Source organism: Phragmites australis, chromosome 16 (assembly GCF_958298935.1).
Source record: "Phragmites australis chromosome 16, lpPhrAust1.1, whole genome shotgun sequence".
Taxonomy (NCBI): Eukaryota; Viridiplantae; Streptophyta; class Magnoliopsida; order Poales; family Poaceae; genus Phragmites; species Phragmites australis.
Genome location: NC_084936.1, coordinates 5526358 through 5535112, shown reverse-complemented (window position 1 = coordinate 5535112; position 8755 = coordinate 5526358). Strand labels below are relative to the sequence as shown.

The 8755-nt window shown below is 43.3% G+C and overlaps 1 pseudogene; it reads left to right on the top strand.

The window, feature by feature from the left end:
- Positions 1-457: 457 nt before the first annotated feature.
- The window catches only part of LOC133895402 (protein RAE1-like), a 54115-nt pseudogene continuing 45817 nt past the window's right edge, over positions 458-8755 (top strand).

The following is an 8755-nucleotide window of genomic DNA, read 5'->3' as shown; positions in this document are numbered from 1 at the left end:
TTGCATTAATACAATAAAGTCTTCAATTCAAGAATCAAGATGAAAAAGGAGTGGAGCACAAACCGCATGACCATCCATCAGAAAACTAGTTCACACTGAACATGATTGCATTGGCGCATTCAGTGGGCGTGCAGAGAGCAGATAAAAAAAGTGATGCATATCACGTGTTTGATTCATGTAAGTATTGATTCACGCTTAACTTGATAACAAAACCTACAACCTGCCGTGATTGAAAACCTGCCGGTAAGGAGGCCCTACCGTACCCTAGCTTGCTTGGTTTGGACGGGCTGCTCGTTTCGCCCTGCAGGGTCTCGTCATTGCCGCGAGCCCTCGAATCCAAACCCTATTTTTTGCTTTCCTTCTAGGCTGGATGGGTGCTCCGATCCACCCAATTCGTTTCGGATTTGTCCGGGTTGCGATGCTCGTTAGTGCTTGCAGGATCAAGGCATAGGGGGAGATGGCGAGTCTAACCGGTCTCACCGCGAACCCTAATCCGAACAAGTCATTCGAGGTGTGATGCTTTGTGATGCAGTATAGTGATTAGTATACATATCTACTGCAGTATCTTGAATCATTGACGTTTTCTTGTTAATGCAGATCCTGCCTAAGCTTTAGCCGGGTGACTCTGTCTCGAGCCTCAGCTTTAGCCCCAAGAGTAATCTGCTGGTGGCGACCTCCTGGGATAACCAGGTAGCTTTGCTTATGCCGTAATTCGCAGTCGGCATTTTTGAATGTGATATTGTAATACTGAATTTATGAGGAAAAAAAAAAGAGAAGATGTTGACCAAAATTTGACTTTTTGATCCGTGGCTCGTATCGACGATTGGAGACCGTGGTTGCGTTCATCTTATCGAGACGAACCCATTTTGCTATTCATACATTCGTTCCGGGCACTTTAAGACCCGTAGCGAGCCCAATAAATTTAGACCGTTCGTTGTTTTGAAAAAAAAATAAAAAAGGGGGATAAGTACTGGATGGATCAGCCCTCAACCCGATCCATCCAGACGTCTCTACTGCGCTCGCGTTCTCTCTCTCTTTCACATTTCTCTCTCTCGCTCGACTCTCTCTCTCCTGCTGCCTTGCCGCTGCTGTGTCGCGCTGTCGTCGCCGGCCTGCCGGTCGCCGCCGAGCCCTTGCCGCCGGGCGCTGCCGCAGCTCTCGCCGCCGCAGCTCCCGCCGTGCGCCGCTCTGCGCCGGGCGCCGCTGTCGTGCGTTGCCGAGCCGCGCCGTCGCCGGCCGCCGCCGGCTGCCTCTCTCTCTCTCTGTGTGTTCCGCCGAGGCAGCCCAGCCGGCCGAAACAAACAGCGCCGGGAGAAGGAAGCCAGGAAGAAGAAGGAAGAAAGAGAAAGAGAAAAGAAAAGAGAAGAAAAGGAAAAAAAAGGAAAAAAAAAGAGGAAAGAGGAAAAAGGTGGAAATTTCGGAATTTCGTCGGAATCGTCGTCAATCCTTCGAAGGTGATTCCTCGGTAATTCTTGGACATTTATGGTTAAATCAAATCAAGCAATTCGTGTCGTATCATTTCATGTGATCAATAGTTTGATTCGTTTCGATAATCATTATTGATTTGAAGATACGACATCCGAGTCGAAGTATTCTTTTCGTTCATCGGAGCGAAGTCTAATTAGTGAGAACTTTGGTTCGACTCTGAATTGGAAATAGTGTATCATTTCATGTGATACAGTTTTCCGAAATATAGGTGTACTGATGGCGTGGACGTTATTCTTTTTCGGTAATTGGTTTAGGTGCTTTGGCTATTTGGAGTCGGTGTCCGCCGAGGTTTAGCCGTACGTTGTGGCTTATTCTTCGCTCTTTGTCTAAGCTAGAGGGGGGGGGGGGGTCTTACTCGGTGTCTAGCAAGCTAGTTGGTAAATGTCTTTGAAGCCTTCGGTTGTCGAACGCTGGTTTTGGCGTTTTAGCGTGCATCCTCTTTTATTTCGTCGTTGCGGTGTCGTTGTGCTAATGGTGTGTTTGTTCAGGTGGTGTGACCTCACGTCACGACTAGCGCCCGGCTTCATCGTCGGTAAAGGCAAGTGAATGTATTGTATGACTACGCTTTAACCTATTATTGGGTTACCTATATTATTTAATTACAATGCATTCATCTGATCTGAATAACTGATTATGAGCTGGTTACTATGTTGTTTACTTTTCCAGAAGGTTACTCGATGATTGATTTATGAAGTGCAGTAAGTACGATATGCCATTCTGCAGTTGTTCATTATTGTTTTATGCAATGTTTTTTAAGTCTCAAGCATTTTCCGGGAGTTATGTTGGTTATGCTTGAAGCACGTCATACATATACATCTCATGCATTGGAAGTTGGTCGTCGTCTTCTGGCCGCGACCGTACCGGTACAGTACCGTATGTCACCCGAGGAGGGGTACGGTGCACACCCTTACGTTACCCGAGGAGGGGTAAGGGTGAGGAGAGCATGTCATGGGCATGGTTATGTCTTCTTATGAAATTCAATGAATCATTCGCATCAAATCTTATTTCCTTTAGTTAGCTTGTATATAGATATATATGCGGCTCTGAAGGCTTATACCAACCGAATCTTAAAATGTTTAATGTTATCGTTGGACTTGCTTAGTCATAATTGTTTCTTCTAGTGTTGGCGGTCTGTTTCATTACTAATTTCTGTTTAAAATTGTTAGCACATTCAACTGTGGCTAAATAGCTTTTTGTTAAAGTACCTTTCACTTGCTGAGATTTTCAAATCTCACCCGTGCTTTCTTTCCAGGTTCCTTTTGAGGTGTCAAACGCTTGCGGGATGGGTAGCTACACGTCGCCTGCGCGTTCCCTTTTTTTTGGGGCTAAAATTGATGCCCCGTCAGATATTATCTTTTGCCCTGTAATGTATATATAGCGAGTTTGATGGTGGTTCAGTGGTTTGGTCGAGGCTTGTACCTCGTTTGCTAGGATCTTATTTTTTTTGCTAGTGTGATATTCTATATCTATTCTGTCTGGTTTGTTGTTGCTTGTTATACCTCCACTTTCAGGGGAGATACTGCCGAAATTTTCCCTTAGCTTTCGGCAGATTTGTAGGTTGGTCTAAGTGACCTTCCGGGCTTGTTTTGGTCCCCGGGGTGTTACAGTTGGTATCAGAGCCTAGGCTTTAGATCCTAGGAACTGAATGATGAACCTGACACACTTGCACAAATAGGATGGGTATGGGATGCATTGCATTGCATACGTTTTGTTTATCTTTGTTCGCTTATGTTCACTATCTCACATAAGTATTATTGAAGTTACTTGTTTGATTGTCCACATATTTTTTTAGTGTTTTATTATTGATATATATTGTTAAGTTGTTGGAGTCAGTTCCGTTAGAAGGGTGAAATTGTTAGGGCGTTAAAATGGTTACCTTGGTCATTAGAACCTGAGAAGCTTCAGAGGATCAATAGTATAACTATTGTATGGCATTGTAGATGGGTTAAGTGGAGGGCCCCCATGATGCCTTTTCTGCATTGCCAGGTGAGGTTGACCAAGAGTTAGGTTTGCGATCCAATTATCCACATACAGAGCGAATGTTTTGGGTACGAGATGGACTGGCCCCCAGGTTGTTGACCCTAACTATTCGTTCTCGGAATGTCGGAGAAATGGATCGATGTGTGCCTTACCATAGAAGATAAGGTGATAATGTTTTCAACCTAACCAGTAGAATGGTGTAGGATTTCTTTTTCCCATGGAGTCGGGGCGATCTTTTTGCCGATTGTGTGAAGATGTGTTGATAGTGAGATCCTAATAGGGTTCTGGGAGTTTTTTCTAATCTTTTGCTAGACTTGTACCCTAGTTGTTGATGTTTAGGGTTAGTTAACACCTCGTTTTTAAGTTGAAATGTTTACATATCTTATGTGTCAGTTTCTCTAATATCTGAGAATAATCTCTTGTAGTTGGAATATCTATGCATGTCTGAAAATGATTATTTGAGGTAGTTATTTTGTTAAGTTGGCCTTTGTGGAATAGTCCACTGGCTATGGGAGTTGGAGTTATTGATTGCGTTGAAACAACCGATTTGCATCGAAGTGATGCTAATGGAGTGACACCTTCCTTAAGGATGCATCAGTTGTTTCGAACCTGTTTTGTGAGGTTTCACAATTGGAATACCTAAGGTTGGCTCTTGCGGGGCTGAGGTAGAGATTTTGGTTGAATCGTGTTATGTTTCTGATATCGCTTAGCTAAACTTGTCATTTGCTTTGAAGCTTGAAGCCAAGAATATACTTGGGTTGTAGGAGCATTGGCGTTGCCAAGGGTTTGCTAAATAGTCTATGACCTATAACATCATGATAGGATGCTAAGTTGGTTTGTCACCATGGGAGCATTATCAATTGAACCTAGTGAGTTTTGCTCGTTGAAGTGAATGTTGAAACTTAAGGTCGCCGGATCTTTTCCTGACCTAATAACCAAAGGTATTGTTTGGGCTTGTCGTGGTATTTTATTGACAGATTTCTTAATGTGATCCATTCTAGAACTTTGTTTCTTGTTGGCTCTTGTGGAGTGAATGAAGTTAAAGAAGTAATTGACTAGTTTCTAACTTGAAAGTTTTGGATTTTTTTGTTGGTGATCCAGTTCTCTCTAAGGATGGAGATTTGATTGAGAGATGTCTGAGTAGGTTTACATGCTAGAAGTTTGTCTCTATTGGGAGTAAGTCTATCCAAACCCTGGTTCAAGGGAAGAGTGGGGTTCTTTCTGGAATTTAAGTGCTGAGATTAGAGTTATGTTTGGGAGCTAAGGGTTGCTCCCCTGTTTAAAGGAGTGTTGTGAAAGAGGATGAACCATTGGGGTGTATCTCTGTAGTTTGTTTGCTGTTCAGGAGAGGGTATGCTTTCTAAGGACCTGGAGAGAAGCATTGTATGCTAACGCTCAACCCGTTGACAGTAAACTGGTGTTGCAAATGGTGCTTGCTAAACTAAATTTGCAAAATAATTAAATTGGAGTTGGATTAACAGGGTTGAGTTTGCAGAAGTCATATTTTCAACCCTCTCCATGAGCATTCTGCAAGTGATCATCTTGTTGGTTAGATTAACCGATGTCTTTTCAACTTTTGAGGAGGATATGTTTTTGCATGCAATTTTACTTTGAAGAAGTTGTGGCATGGTTACCGATAGTATAGCTGTCCTGGGAATGTGAGCAAGATGTGAAGTTCTTTAGTATGCCAGTTGGGCATGTTTTTGAACGTACCGGTCAACACAATTTACCTATTGGTCCAACTACCTCTGGATGGAAGTGTTCTGGTATTCAAGCTGGAAAGTGCAAGTCTAAACTTGTACCAAGAAGGACGAGTCGTTAGGTGTTTGGAAGGGTTGAATTAGGCAAGTGGTTGTAATCTCCTGATCACCCCTTCTAGACTTGGTGATACATCGGGATGAGAATGACCAACTGGAGGTTTATATCTTAACGTTGTGACTGTCTCTTGTGTAGATCTACCCACACTCGTATTTTTGGAGTTAGTGATGTTGGTAGAAGAGGTGAAGTGTTGATGTTTCTTTAATCTTGAACCATAAAGGTTTTAAATTGATCCTCCCTGTGAAGGAGTTGAAGTTGAAGCGAAGAAGGTTTATATTCTTATTGGGGGTTTTGACCCGAGTTTGTGAAGTTAGCCAAACAATATTTTTAGTGTGATTGCATCCACCAAAAAGGATGTTTCTGGGCAACTAATGCCTTGGTTTTAGAACTAGTCGAAGAGAGTGTCTCATAATTGACTAGTATAGTATTAGCAGAAATGTTGTGTGTTCTTGGATTCATTTTCCCTTCTAAGAGTGAGAAGGCAACGAAATGGTAAAGTCCATCCAATGTAACAGAGATTCGGAGTTTTCTTGGATTCGCTGGCCGTTACTGACATTTTATACAACGTTCTTCCTTTATTGCAAAGCCTATGATTAGACTTACCGAGAAGTGTGTTCCATTTGTATGGACTGATGAATGTGAGGTCAGTTTCCAAACATTAAAGAATAAGTTGGTGAACGCTCCTATTTTGGCTTTGCCCGAGAGTGGTAAGCGTTTCACAGTTTACACTGATGTTTCTCGGATTGGACTTGGCTGTGTGCTTATGCAAGAAGGTCGGGTAATTGCATATGCTTCTAGACAATTAAAAACTCATGAACAGAACTATCTCACTCATGACTTAGAATTGGCTGCAGTGGTTTTTGTCTTGAAGAATTGGAGACATTACCCGTATGGGGAGTCATGTGATATTTTTACCAATCATAAGAGTCTCGAGTATATTTTCACTCAAAGAGATCTGAATTTGAGACAACGAAGGTGGTTAGAATTAATCAAAGACTATGATCTGATAATTCACTATCATCCAGGGAAGACGAATGTGGTAGCAGATGCTTTTAACAGAACAGGTGTTCCTAAAACAGTAATGTTTATATTGTTGGATTTGAGCCGGATGAAGATTTCTTTTTGTTTACTAGTACGATACAGAAGGAGACTCAAATGTTTATTTAGTTTGCTATAGCTGAGTGTATTCATGAAGCTCAACAATATGATCATCTTCTTTTAGAAGTTCGAAAGAGGACTTCGATGAAAAAAATTCAAAAGAATTTATCCTTGATGAGAATGGCGCAATACGTTTCAGAGGACGTCTTTGTGTACCACAAAAGGCAGATGTGGACCTCGAAGCAGAGATGCTATTTGGGTTGTCGTGGATAGGCTTACAAAATCTGCACATTTCATTCCAATGAAGACAACCAGTTCGGCACATGATTTGGCTCCCTTGTATATCAGAGAAATAGTAAGGTTGCATGGTGTGCCAAAATCGATCACTTCAGACCGAGATTCCAAATTTGTATCCCAATTTTAGCAGAATTTGCTTATAATAATAGCTATCAAGCAAGTATTCGGATGGCTCCTTTTGAGGCCTTGTATGGCCGAAGGTGTGTTTCTCCTTTGTGTTGGGATTCTGTTGGAGAGAGGTCACTACTTGGTCTAGATTTGGTTCAGCAAACATCAGAAAAGGTGCACCAAATACGTCAGAACCTGTTGGCTGCTCAAAGTCGACAGAAGAGCTATGCAGATATTCGGAGACGAGATCTAGAATTTTCAGTTGGTGACTATGTGCTTCTCAGGGTATCGCCAACCAAAGGTGTTGTACGTTTTGGTATCTCTGGAAAGCTTAACCCGAGGTACATTGGTCTATTTCTAATCACAGCCCGAGTAGGCAGTTTGGCGTACCGTCTTGAATTACCAGACTCAATGAGTGGAGTACATAATGTCTTCCATGTTTCCATACTAAGAAAATATCTGAGAGACCCGGAGCATAAAATTGATGTTGAATCAATCACGATAGAGAAAGATCTGAAAGTAAAGTGCCACCCGGTACATTTTCTGGATTCCTCAGAGCGAGTTATGAGGAGGAGGACTATCAAGTTTGTGAGGGTCATTTGGACAAATCAAACAGAACGAGAAGCAACTTGGGAACTTGAAGAACAAATGCGCAAGGGGTATCCTGAGCTCTTTGAGACTGGTGAGTCCTAAGTTTTGAAATATTTATACGTCTGTTCCATAGTTGCCATGGAAGCGGCAGAATTCGGGGACGAATTCCTTTAGGGGGGGGGGGGGGAGAATGTAATACTGAATTTTTGAGAAAAAAAAGAGAAGATGTTGACCAAAATTTGACTTTTTGATCCGTGGCTCGTATCGACGATCGGAGACCGTGGTTGCGTTCATCTCGTCGAGACGAACCCATTTTGCTATTCATACATCCGTTCCGGGAACTTTGAGACCCGTAGCGAGCCCAATAAATTTAGACCGTTCGTTGTTTTGAAAAAAATAAATAAATAAGGGGGATAAGTACTGGATGGATCGACCCTCAACCCGATCCATCCAGACGTCTCTACTGCGCTCGCGTTCTCTCTCTCTTTCACGTTTCTCTCTCTCGCTCGACTCTCTCTCTCCTGCTGCCTTGCCGCTGCTGCGTCGTGCCGTCGTCGCCGGCCTGCCGGTCGCCGCCGCAGCTCCCTCCATGCGCCGCTCTGCGCCGGGCGCCGCCGCCGTGCGTTGTCGAGCCGCGCCGCCGGTTGCTGCGCGCCGCCGCCGGCCGCCGCCGGCTGCCTCTCTCTCTCTGTGTGTTCTGCCGAGGTAGCCCAGCCGGCCGAAACAAACAGCGCTGGGAGAAGGAAGCCAGGAAGAAGAAGGAAGAAAGAGAAAGAGAAAAGAAAAGAGAAGAAAAGGAAAAAAAAAGGAAAAAAAAAGAGGAAAGAGGAAAAAGGTGGAAATTTCGGAATTTCGTCGGAATCGTCGTCAATCCTTCGAAGGTGATTCCTCGGTAATTCTTGGACGTTTATGGTTAAATCAAATCAAGCAATTCGTGTCGTATCATTTCATGTGATCAATAGTTTGATTCGTTTCGATAATCATTATTGATTCGAAGATACGACATCCGAGTCGAAGTATTCTTTTCGTTCATCGAAGCGAAGTCTAATTAGTGAGAACTTTGGTTCCACTCTGAATTGGAAATAGTGTATCATTTCATGTGATACAGTTTTCCGAAATATAGGTGTACCGATGGCGTGGACGTTATTCTTTTTCGGTAATTGGTTTAGGTGCTTTGGCTATTTGGAGTCGGTGTTCGCCGAGGTTTAGCCGTACGTTGTGGCTTATTCTTCGCTCTTTGTCTAAGCTAGAGGGGGGGGGGGGTCTTACTCGGCGTCTAGCAAGCTAGTTGGTAAATGTCTTTGAAGCCTTCGGTTGTCGAACGCTGGGTTTTGGCGTTTTAGCGTGCATCCTCTTTTATTTCGTCGTTGCGGCG